Here is an 11307-nt window from a genome sequence, read left to right as displayed (position 1 = left end):
AAATTCAACAAACAATTTATTTTCCTATAATAGAAAATGAAAATTTGCAAGATAACTGACATTATAGTGAATTAAATCACAAATAATCCTAAAAGCTCTATCAGAAGTGCAAACGTTAGAGCATTGTGAACGAAAGCCGGAGTTGTTCCCAATGCATTCCAGTTTTGAATGTGCTGATGTACCAATATCTTTTAATATGGCAACGTGCTAACATTCTTGATGTATCACAATAATATAAAACAGAATGTCTTTAAATGAATAAACAATAATCTCCAAATAGTCATCTAGTCCGAAAAGTCGATGACTATATAATATCATTGAACAAATGTTAAAATCCTATCACGTTTTAATTGAACATATATAAAAGACTGACTTAAATATATTAAGAAAGTGATAAAATAATTATAATGTAAATAATCGTACTACAAAAAAAAACTGAGAAAAAGATGAACAGGATGAGGGTCAAAAATTATATTTATGGAACATTCTTAGTTATAAATAAGGTCAGGTCTTTTACTAAATTCTGAATAAATAAAATGACAAACATCAGGTAGAGCAAGAATTAGCAAGGGGAAAACTATTGTCTTGAAATCAAATCTAAGTAAACATGTTTACCATTTACCTACAAGTAATAATTATCTTAAAATATAATCTACAATTAAAAACAAATCTAGGATATTTAATATGCTGCTTAACGATACAATCTATGATCATGGACACAAGCCAAACACACAATGTATATATAAATAACAAATACCATGCATAAAACAACGATAGTTAATGTTTTCTCATTAAAATATCTGTATGGTGACGTAACGTTCCAGTACACCAATAAAATCTTTAGTTTCAGTATAGCAAATTTGATCTCCTTTGAAATATATGAAATGCCTAGGTCAACGGCAAGAAACCAGGGCGTTGAACTAAGTTGTAGGACAATAATAAGGGGATGTATATTTCCGTTATTGGAAATTGAAATCAATTTTATTATTATTATTATTATTATTATTATTATTATTATTATTATTATTATTATCATTAGTAGTAGTAGTAGTAGTAGTAGCAGTATGCCCTAGAGTCATATTGTTCAGGTAATGTTAGGACATCATGCCAGTATTTATATTTGAATTTCTTGAAATGTCTAGATGTATTAATTCCATTTACAAGTGGGATATATGGATGTCGTTAACTTTTTGATGTATAGCTATAAATGGTCTTAACAAGCATTTGTGATATTAAATGCAAAACTTTAATGTGATTTTTTTGTAGCTCACCACTCTCATTTAAATTCAGTGAAATCAAAGCATTCAATATTTGTTATTCATTGCTTTAGGCATTTTTATCTTTCTTAAAATTTACATATTTACTTTTCTATATGAAACATCCTAAAGCCATGGACAAAACTTCGTTTCTTTTTAAAGGAAACTAAAATCGATTATATGACCTTACCGCCACCCTACACTCCAATCCACCACGAATATGATCGGATCAATCGCATGTAAGATGTGCTTCTTGGTAAGACCCTAATTAGCTGCACAAACTGTAGGTACACGTCATACCGTTAGCATACAGTATACGTGAACAATAATATGGACATACACCATACTGTTAGTATACGGTATCTGTGAACAATAATATGGACATACACCATACTATTAGTATACGGTATCTGTGAACAATAATATGGACATACACCATACTATTAGTATACGGTATCTGTGAACAATAATATGGACATACACCATACTATTATCATACAGTATATGTGAATAATAATAGGTACACAGTAACTTTGAACACTAGTATACACACAAGCCTTAAACAGACGCCATACATGTAGCATACAGTAACTTTGAACATTAATATACACAAAAGCCTTAGACACACGCTATACATTTAGCATAAAGTAACTTTGAACATTAGTATACACACAAGACTTAGACAGACGCTATATATTTAGCATACAGGAACTTTGAATATTAGTGTACACAAAAACCTTAGACGCCATACATTTACCATACAGTAACTTTGAACATTAGTATACACATATACCTTAGACACAAGCCATATATTTAGCGTACATTATCTTTGAACATTAATACACACAAAAGCCTTAGACTCACGCTATACATTTAGCATACAGTAACTTTGAACATTAGGATACACAGAAGCCTTAGACACAAGCTATACATTTAGCGTACAGGAACTTTGAATATTAGTAGACACAAAAACCTTAGACAGACGCCATACATTTAGCATGCAGTAACTTTGAACATTAGTATACACACACGATTTAGACAGATGCCATGCATTGAACATACAGTAACTTTGAACATTAGTACACACACAAGCCTTAGACACATGCCATACATTGAGCATACAGTAACTTTAAACATTAGTATACACACAAACCTTAGATACACGCCATACATTGTGCATACAGCAACTTTGAACATTAGTATACACACAAGCCTTAGACACACGACTGTTACGTGCTTAGGCTCGATTAAACAGTAACACAAGAAAGAGTGAAAACATCAAGCTTTGAAAAATTTAACAAATACTTTATTTCCCTGGAAAAATACCGTAAAAGAAAAAATGAACTTACGGATTCAAGAATCTAATCCAAAATTAATCCAAGAATAATCCAAGAATACAATTTATGAAGACCTAATACTGAAATGTCCTAATGATTTAAAGTTCGAGTCCCGACGAAGAATCCAAGATGGAAGGCGATGACGCATGCTGTATCGTGTATAGTGTGGTTGTCTACAGTTCCTTGTAGAAACACAAGAAGTAATCCGGCATTTGAAATCCGAATATTTTTTTTATAAAGAAATGTCCTTGTTCAGGAATTCTGTATGAGCACAAAAATATTTCCAGAGAAACGAATTAATCTTATAGAATCAATATAACCTGAAGAAAAATGAACATATAACTCGAAAACTGGCTACAGCAGAAGGAAACAATTTGACATCAAGCGTTTTAAAGCACAGACTGTGAGATCTCTCTCTCTCTCTCTCTCTCTCTCTCTCTAAGCAATGGTTTAAAACTTGAATAATACGTAAAACAGATGCCCGGATAACTGTCACGAAATCATGTTTGCATATAGGAAATCACGAAGCCCCAGTATGACCTTTATAAAAACAAGCATTTTACTAATAGAACAAAACGTTGTTTACTTCACTAAAACTATTTACAAGCCTAGTGTCACTTATTAAATACAGCCTCAATCTCAACATTATTATTCCCACAATAAAAATGAATTAAAAATAACTTCACGTGGCTGTTACTAATTTTGAATTAAGGTCGTAAACCTGGTCAGCCTTATGTGTTTACTAACATGAACAGTCAAGGTCAAACTATTTTCTGGACAAGTATCCAGTTCCTATTAAACAGAACTACTTTATTCTGACATATAATGAAATTAAAATATAAATTATTTTTTAAAACTTACAAACAGTTACATCAGATATAAATTATATAAAATATAAATAACACGACATACATTTAGCATACGGTAATTTTAAACATTTTTACACACACAAGCCTTAGACAGACGTCACGCATTTAGCCTACAGTAACTTTGAACATTAGTATACATACAAGACTTAGACAGACGTCATGCATTTAGCATACTGTAACTTTGAAAATTAGTATAGTATACACATACGAATTTAAGAACTATTTTTATAAAATGTAAAGGTTATACTCACTGACATTAGCATCATGATAATTGCAATTTGCATGAACCAATTTTAACAAATACAAATCTGCGCAATATGCTAATAATGGTTAAGGAAATAGATGTCTTCTCTTGTATGGCCAATTTGTGTTTTCTTTTTTATAATCGTGCCCGGTTAGTTAGTTCGGTTAATTCACTCTTCTACTGATAAATGTTCGTTTGTTTTCTATATATATAGTCTCTAAACCTCACAATTATTTACAAGGTTTTACTGATTTGTCATTTATTATTTACAATATATCATTTGTGTTTTTGTGTCGCTATCCCGTCTAACAAAAAATGGGTACGATAACCGGGTCTATGCTCACCGTTCGACCATCTCCACCACAATATAACATTGGGAAACGTGTAGTGTTATGTTAGGCAATACAAATGTATCCATATATGGAGAGTCCATTCCTATATTCTGAGGGGCTTTTGTCGCATCACTGTTTCTTGTTTAAATATTCGTCTTCCAAACATAAAAGATAAAGATTTATGAGCCAGAAACTGCTTTCTCATGGACCGAGAATTTGTACTTTCTATGAATTCGCCTTTCTGCGACTGAAATTTCGTTTTTATGATATTAAAAAAAGGTAACTCCAGTGACAGTGTTTTTTGCTTTTCCTCTAGATTTATGACCATGTTTCATTCCGTCGACTAAATTAATTTCATGTATACCTATTACCGGTACGCAATCATTCCTGTAACATATATTTAGTGCCAAAGGTAGCTTGATCGTAGATAAAAAGGAAACTGTCTCAAAAGTTTTGAAATAGTTTGCAATCTAGTTTCTTGCCCCTAAGATTTCATTTTTGAACATTCTCTCTGAACTTATCAGAAGTGTTAACTTGAACATCATCGCTTTTGGAAAAGAATAAAAAGTATTCACCTTTAGATGAATTTTAAATTGTCCAAAAGATGAAATCATGGGATTAAATGACATATTTTCAACCGTTTTTGTGACACATCCAAATCTTAATAGTATAAAGGATTAATTAACAACCTTTCATTCAAATTCATGAATTAAACGGAAAAGGTAACTTTAACAAGAGATGCTTATTTATAGATCAGGAACATAAGCCCAACATTTGCTTATTTTGATTGAGATATAAATATTGATTATTTTTTGTTTTTATTTTTGTCATGATCATATATCATGTAAATAAAATGACTCAGGTTGAGTTGGGATTCGCTCATAAATAATGCATGTAGACTGGAGTGTTCTTTTCCTGCCGTCAACATTACTGGAGACATCATGTCCACACTTCAAAATGTTCCTCACAATAAAGTTGAATCTATTCATGCTTTCTTATTCTGTATGGCCCCCGTTTGTCGCTGGCACGATTATACAGGCCTATTCTATTGTTATGTCAATATATAAGAAACACATAATGTAAAATCTTCTCAATGATGCGACAGAATGTCGGTGCTATGATTCGCACCTTTAGAATCATAACAACAGCTACTTTCAAAATGTCTATCATTCGACAGAGACGTTGAAGTGTTAGATTTAATCCTATCACCCGTCATCCGTTCACTTGTGAGAAGTTTTGTAACTTAGATAAACGAATGTTGTAGAATAACACTCCACGATTTGAATAAATTATCTCTGAACAAACAACTTTTTCAAACTATACGAATGCCTTGCTGTCAATGGGCGGTAAAGTCTTGTATCCGATTCAACGTACCATCAAGTTTGAAAGACACTGGCGACATCCATTGCCAAGTAAAGGTGAGGAGCCGTCTATTAATGTAGACTTAAACAGTTGAAATTCAATGACCATAGTTCGTTTCCCACTGAGGAATGACAATTTGTTGGCAATATCTGGACTTTTTAGTAGATAAGACATTCGACCCCATGCAGCTATTGTCAAAAATATCTCATAATGATTTTGTTCTTACTCTCTGCGGTTTTTTCTTTCAGTTATAATTAAGCTAAAGGTGCCATCGTGTTAGTATCCAATAGCGATATAATCGTGTAGCAATTATTGAATAGAAAACCTATGCAAAATGTGCGAAAATGATAACGTTACACTTTAAAAAAGGATGATTTGAATAATTTAGTAAATGGATGGCTATGATTTGTATCAATTCCCATTTGATCAGGATTTGAAAGGATATGCATATTTTGACTACTTTTCCAATTTGCTTTATAAATGTGACCATCAGTTTGCATTAAGCGGTTATAATATCAACTGTACATGTCAAGCAGTCAACATATAGCCATAAACCATATAAAGCGACATTTACGCTCTTGTAAATTTTTGCGAACTTTTCGGATCTTTTAAATTTCCATGTGTTTAACGTCCATTACTTTGGAAATTGATGATACAAATGGTTTCACTCGATCAATTTTCCAGGCGGTAAAAATGTTTTGCGTCTTACCACTAGAAAGCGAAGGCGCAAAAATAAAGCCAAGGGTAAATATTCTGACATATCGTAATTAGTATTTTAGAAGGAAATAATGTTTTGTGACTGACATTACCAATGCAATTTATTAAAGAAATCTTATAACAAACCTTTCCTACGAATCTGAAGAAAGAGATATAATAGAAAATGTCAAAGGCCGTCGATCCGCTTCGATCCAAATGGAATTTGACATACACATCATGTTGAAACAAGGTTCTAAACAAGTGTGGATGAAATAACTGCCGCCCGTAGCAATCACAATCAATTGGTCAATAGAGAACTCGTTTCAGGTGTTCGTTAAGGCAGCTTCTTTGATGCTCAGGTGCACTGAATAAAAAATGAACCTGTGTGCGCAAGGTTTAATTAGAGAAAGGTACATGAGATATGCGTCGTAAACTGAATCAGATATGGATAGTTTCACCTCCCGAAATAAATATAAGGATAATTCAAGCTGTAGTGGTTTCTTTCAGCTTCATTTAGTCTGATAGCGACACGGTAGATATTGCTTAGGGTGTGTACACACTCCAGCGGTCGATGTGAAAAGATGTGCTTCGACGACCTTAGCGAAACTAAACGTCAGGACATGTGACTATTTTGGTAATTATTATCATTATTACTATTACTACTATTATATATGTATATAAGCTTCGCTCTTTATCAGGATTGCAGGATTTACATATTCTATTGCATAAACTATCTTCACATTGTAAAAGACTGCAAGGGTCTTCTGAATTGATTTGATGCCTCTGTTGGATCATTTATGTTCTTCTATTGATTTTGTTCAACTTTTGATGAGTTGAATTCATGTTTTAGTTACATTAAAAGAAAATATTCTCTTTAATTGTTGACAGAAGTGACTAATACTTAGCATTGGAGTTTTTAGTTATGTGCAGATGCTTTTGAGCAAATTATCTCGTAGTTTTGAGGTTGTGAGTTAGCTTTTTAGATATAATCGCAATATTTGCCATATTCTCTTTACATTCTAGTTGCTGTCTGTTGCAAATGTGGTATCCGTATCAACTGCATAAAAACTGTCGGTGACACAGATGTTAACTATGGTAAAATACAAGTGTAACAATTATTGCTCTTGCAAAATATCCTTATCTTTATCAAGTGTGTACCCGGGTAAACATTACCTGTATATGTAACACGATCAAAGTTGTGTTAAATAAGTTATAACCGTTATTTTGACAACTGGAGTCTATTTGGAAGTGATCTCTGGGCTTATCCAACCAATATCTGCTGATAACCGTTTTAAAGGCACACACTCTCCTTAAACGTTCATCTTTCCAAAATAGGAAGCAGAGTATGTTGATTTAGGAATCGTTCCAAACAAGTATGATAGTTTGCCGTTTCTCTTGGCTACATTTAAAACACTAACCTTTCAGTTTTGTTTATTTTTATTTCACCATGAAGACGAAAGAATATATATATATATATATATATATATATATATATATATATATATATATATATATATATATATATATATATATATATATGTATATATATATTGACTGCCAAGCAAAATAAGGTTTAGAATTCCAAGAAGCATATTAGATGTATGAAGCCTTTAAGCACGTAACCATGCCCGACACATAATCTTCAGTTTATGGGGTATTTAAATTATAAAACCATCATCTTGTATGTTAGTTTCCATTATCATATATTAAATTACAGAAAATATTACTTTTGGCAAAACCAAAAACCAAGAGAGTTGTGTCAAAATGTGGCCATTTTCACCTTCAACAATCACAAAGAACGAATAACCGTGAGAAGAAAAACAACACAAGCATCAAAGTACACGCATATACAAAGCTATTCATAATTAGGTCAAATAATCTCTAAGACTTACTTATAATCAATCCAAGTGAGCATAGAAACTCGCCCAATATATTTAATCGAAAACAGAGTAAAACAACTTACAATTATGTAATGTATACTTGATTTCAAATTCAAGAAATTAAGACACAGTACTGTGTCATTGTACTGCAACTCAACTTAACAATCCAATTAATCAGAACTATTTAATGAGATATAAATCTATTGTAATTAAACTCATTCGCTTACATATAAAGCAGAATAGGTTTTTGGTGACTACAATTTATGAGTTCAAATGATAATATAAGGAACAGATACAGAGTACAGTAAAACGGGAAAGTTTGGAATAATGCACTAAAATAGACAATATGAATGGCAACAGTTGCATTAGAAATAACTTACTGGAATATAACACATGATAATAAACCATAATAATTCAATCAGGATGCAGGATTCATAAAACGTTTAGAAAAATTAGTATATGAAAGAACAATACCATTGACTGCTGCCAATAAAATTTAAAACATCGTGATTTAACAGTGAATTAAATGTGATATTTCGTATCAATGCCGATAAATTTCTAAATCTTGCTTTGTTCTGTTTCTGTTTCTCCGATTTATTAAGTAGTCTTTATGTTGTTCTTTCCAATTTTTGTATGCTGTGTTATGGGGATATAAATGTCATAGCTAAAGATAACAGACACAAGATGCAAAAAATGTAGTCGGGAGGAAGGTATCGAACATAAAGAAAACAATACATTAACATTCTTTAATGATAATATTGATGAGGAGCGAAATAAATTGAAGTCAATACATGCAAATAGACAATCATTAATGTATCTTATACACATGGAAATAAATATAAATTGTTAATGTATCTTATACATATGGAAATATATATAAAGTGTTAATGTATCTTATACACATGGAAATAAATACAAATTGTTAATGTATCTTATACACATGGAAATAAATATAAATTGTTAATGTATCTTAAACACATGGAAAGAATTAGAAAATCAATAATGCATATTATATACATGGAAAGAATTAGAAGAAGAAACAAAACATTTATATATTATTTAAAAAGGGAATAATTCATTATTATTGACAGACAACAAAAAGAAGTAATCTATTTTATTTATCTAGTTGATAATAGAGATAGTAAACAACCGATTGCAGTACAGACCAACTGATAATGTTACTTAATTATGCAAATCAATATTTTAGCTGTGTATTGTTTATATGAGATGAAATCAGTTTTGATAAATGATTAATCCGGTTGCATGTAATCTATGCCATCACTTCATTCATCCACTAACTCATAAGCAGTCACTGATAAATCAAATTTGTGTTACAAACTGATCATCTTTTATCTTTTGAGGACACTTTTAAAACATTCATTTTGTGATCTGCAAGATGTGTGCGAGTTGAAACTATTGAATAAAAAAGCACCTATCGTCAAAATGTTTGACATCAAACAGGATTATGTTTCGTTTTTCATTTTCTTTCAACCACTTCGACGTTTATCTGTATGACCTTTCTAGTATGTCTTTATCTAAGTATAAGGCAAAATAATTGATTCAGAAAATTTGTAGTTACACTCCTTTGTATATATAATTTCAAACGATAACTCCGTTATATTTTCAATTTCGTTTATATTTATTTTGTTCTGCGATTTTTGTTTTGAGTAAGTGATACCTGGCCACTTGTTCTGAGTAAGTTATACCTGGCCACTTGTTTCTGGTTTTATTGATTATTTAATTGTTAAAGAAATGTCTCGTAAGACATATATTGAACCGAATCTTCTAAACGTCTAAAAGTCTAATGTTTATATTTTCTTAAGTAGTTGTTCGACGTTGTTAAAAAAAAATCAATGAAAAACCAGATTGCTTTCTGAAAATGTCGATATTCATTTAATCCGAAGCATATGTAGTTATTGATTTTAACCACTTTCAGTTGTCAATTTAAAACAAAATATTCTTTTTCTTGGATTATCTTCCTTTTAAATCTTTGTTGTTATTGGTGAGTCAATTATTGTGGTCGTTTATTATACTACCACTGACTTAAATATTTTTTTTTAAATCTTGAAACTTAGTTGTTCTATAACCAGGAGATGAACCTTTGGTTATAATCTTTCATTATCCAAGTGTCATTTGACCGTTATACTTTCTAAATGCATTGTACCCTGAATATCAAGCTTGATTACGTTGTTAACAGTTATTTAAACAAATTATAGAGAAGGAATATCTTAACCAGATATGATATGTCATGAAAGTCCAGTTTCTTACGAAACTGAATCAAACATGCTGAACTGGACAGAGAGAGAATAAAGACTGAAAGAACGGCTAACTGAAACAGCTACCTATACACCACAAAAGCAAGAGTAAATGTTTATTAAATAACATTGATTTTCAGTTCCTGGAAGATACAGTATATTCTTTCAAGAATTCTAATCTGATAACAACGAATGTAAATATATTTTAACTGAGATAAATATTTTGTCCAAATGCGCATGGGTTAAAATGGTGCATTAGAAAAGAGATGATGATATGCAACATGTATTTAAAAGTAACTTTAGAGAGCGGAACTCTGCAAAGCTATAGTTTGATTCACATAACACACTCTACAACAGGACTGGTAAGGAGTTACGTGAATAATATAACGCTTAAAATGTATTTCTACTTAGTCTGAATAAAATTAATTAATGGATTGATTACAACTTGAAATAAAGTATGTGAAAGTGTAAATGATGAAAATGGTCAAATATATTGCCTACAGTGATCGATGGATTGATTACAACTTGAAATAAAGTATGTGAAAGTGTAAATGATGAAAATGGTCAAATATATTGCCTACAGTGATCGATGGATTGATTACAACTTGAAATAAAGTATGTGAAACTGTAAATGATGAAAATGGTCAAATATATTGCCTACAGTGATCGATGGATCAACTAAGTGTAATCATTGAACCGTGAACATAAAACAAAAAGAACGAAGATAGAATAAATTCAGTATAAATTCTGGTTTAATGTAATTGATTGCCTCCTACTTGATACCTTTAGAACGCATAAATATGCAACAAGTGATATAGTAAGAATTTCAAAATAGTATTCAAGTTTTACAAAATGATACTCACATTCTGTATAGTCCAGATTTGTAAAGTTTCAAAGTGAACATTATTAGATCAACTAGATGTATACAAATTGGGGATATTTTACGAGGAGTTGTCGCTCTACGATAAAGTAAACAATATGAAAATAATTTGAGAAACTCAAATATTATCAATAAAAATGTATTTTCTAAAATCGAAATAGAATAACGAACCTTTTAGCTGCTGAGAATAAACTGT

General features: G+C 31.1%; 1 long non-coding RNA gene across 1 annotated transcript in view; it reads right to left on the bottom strand.

The window, feature by feature from the left end:
• Positions 1–6126: 6126 nt before the first annotated feature.
• The window catches only part of LOC149791921 (uncharacterized), a 73988-nt gene continuing 68807 nt past the window's right edge, over positions 6127–11307 (bottom strand). The window contains exon 6 of the long non-coding RNA XR_016423231.1: positions 6127–6460. This is a non-coding gene — a long non-coding RNA (uncharacterized LOC149791921). The remainder of the gene's footprint in view (positions 6461–11307) is intronic.

The sequence above is a fragment of the Sinohyriopsis cumingii genome, chromosome 9 (genome assembly GCF_028554795.1).
Source record: "Sinohyriopsis cumingii isolate HCF-2022 chromosome 9, ASM2855479v2, whole genome shotgun sequence".
Classification (NCBI taxonomy): domain Eukaryota; kingdom Metazoa; phylum Mollusca; class Bivalvia; order Unionida; family Unionidae; genus Sinohyriopsis; species Sinohyriopsis cumingii.
This window is presented reverse-complemented; position numbering and strand designations above follow the sequence as displayed.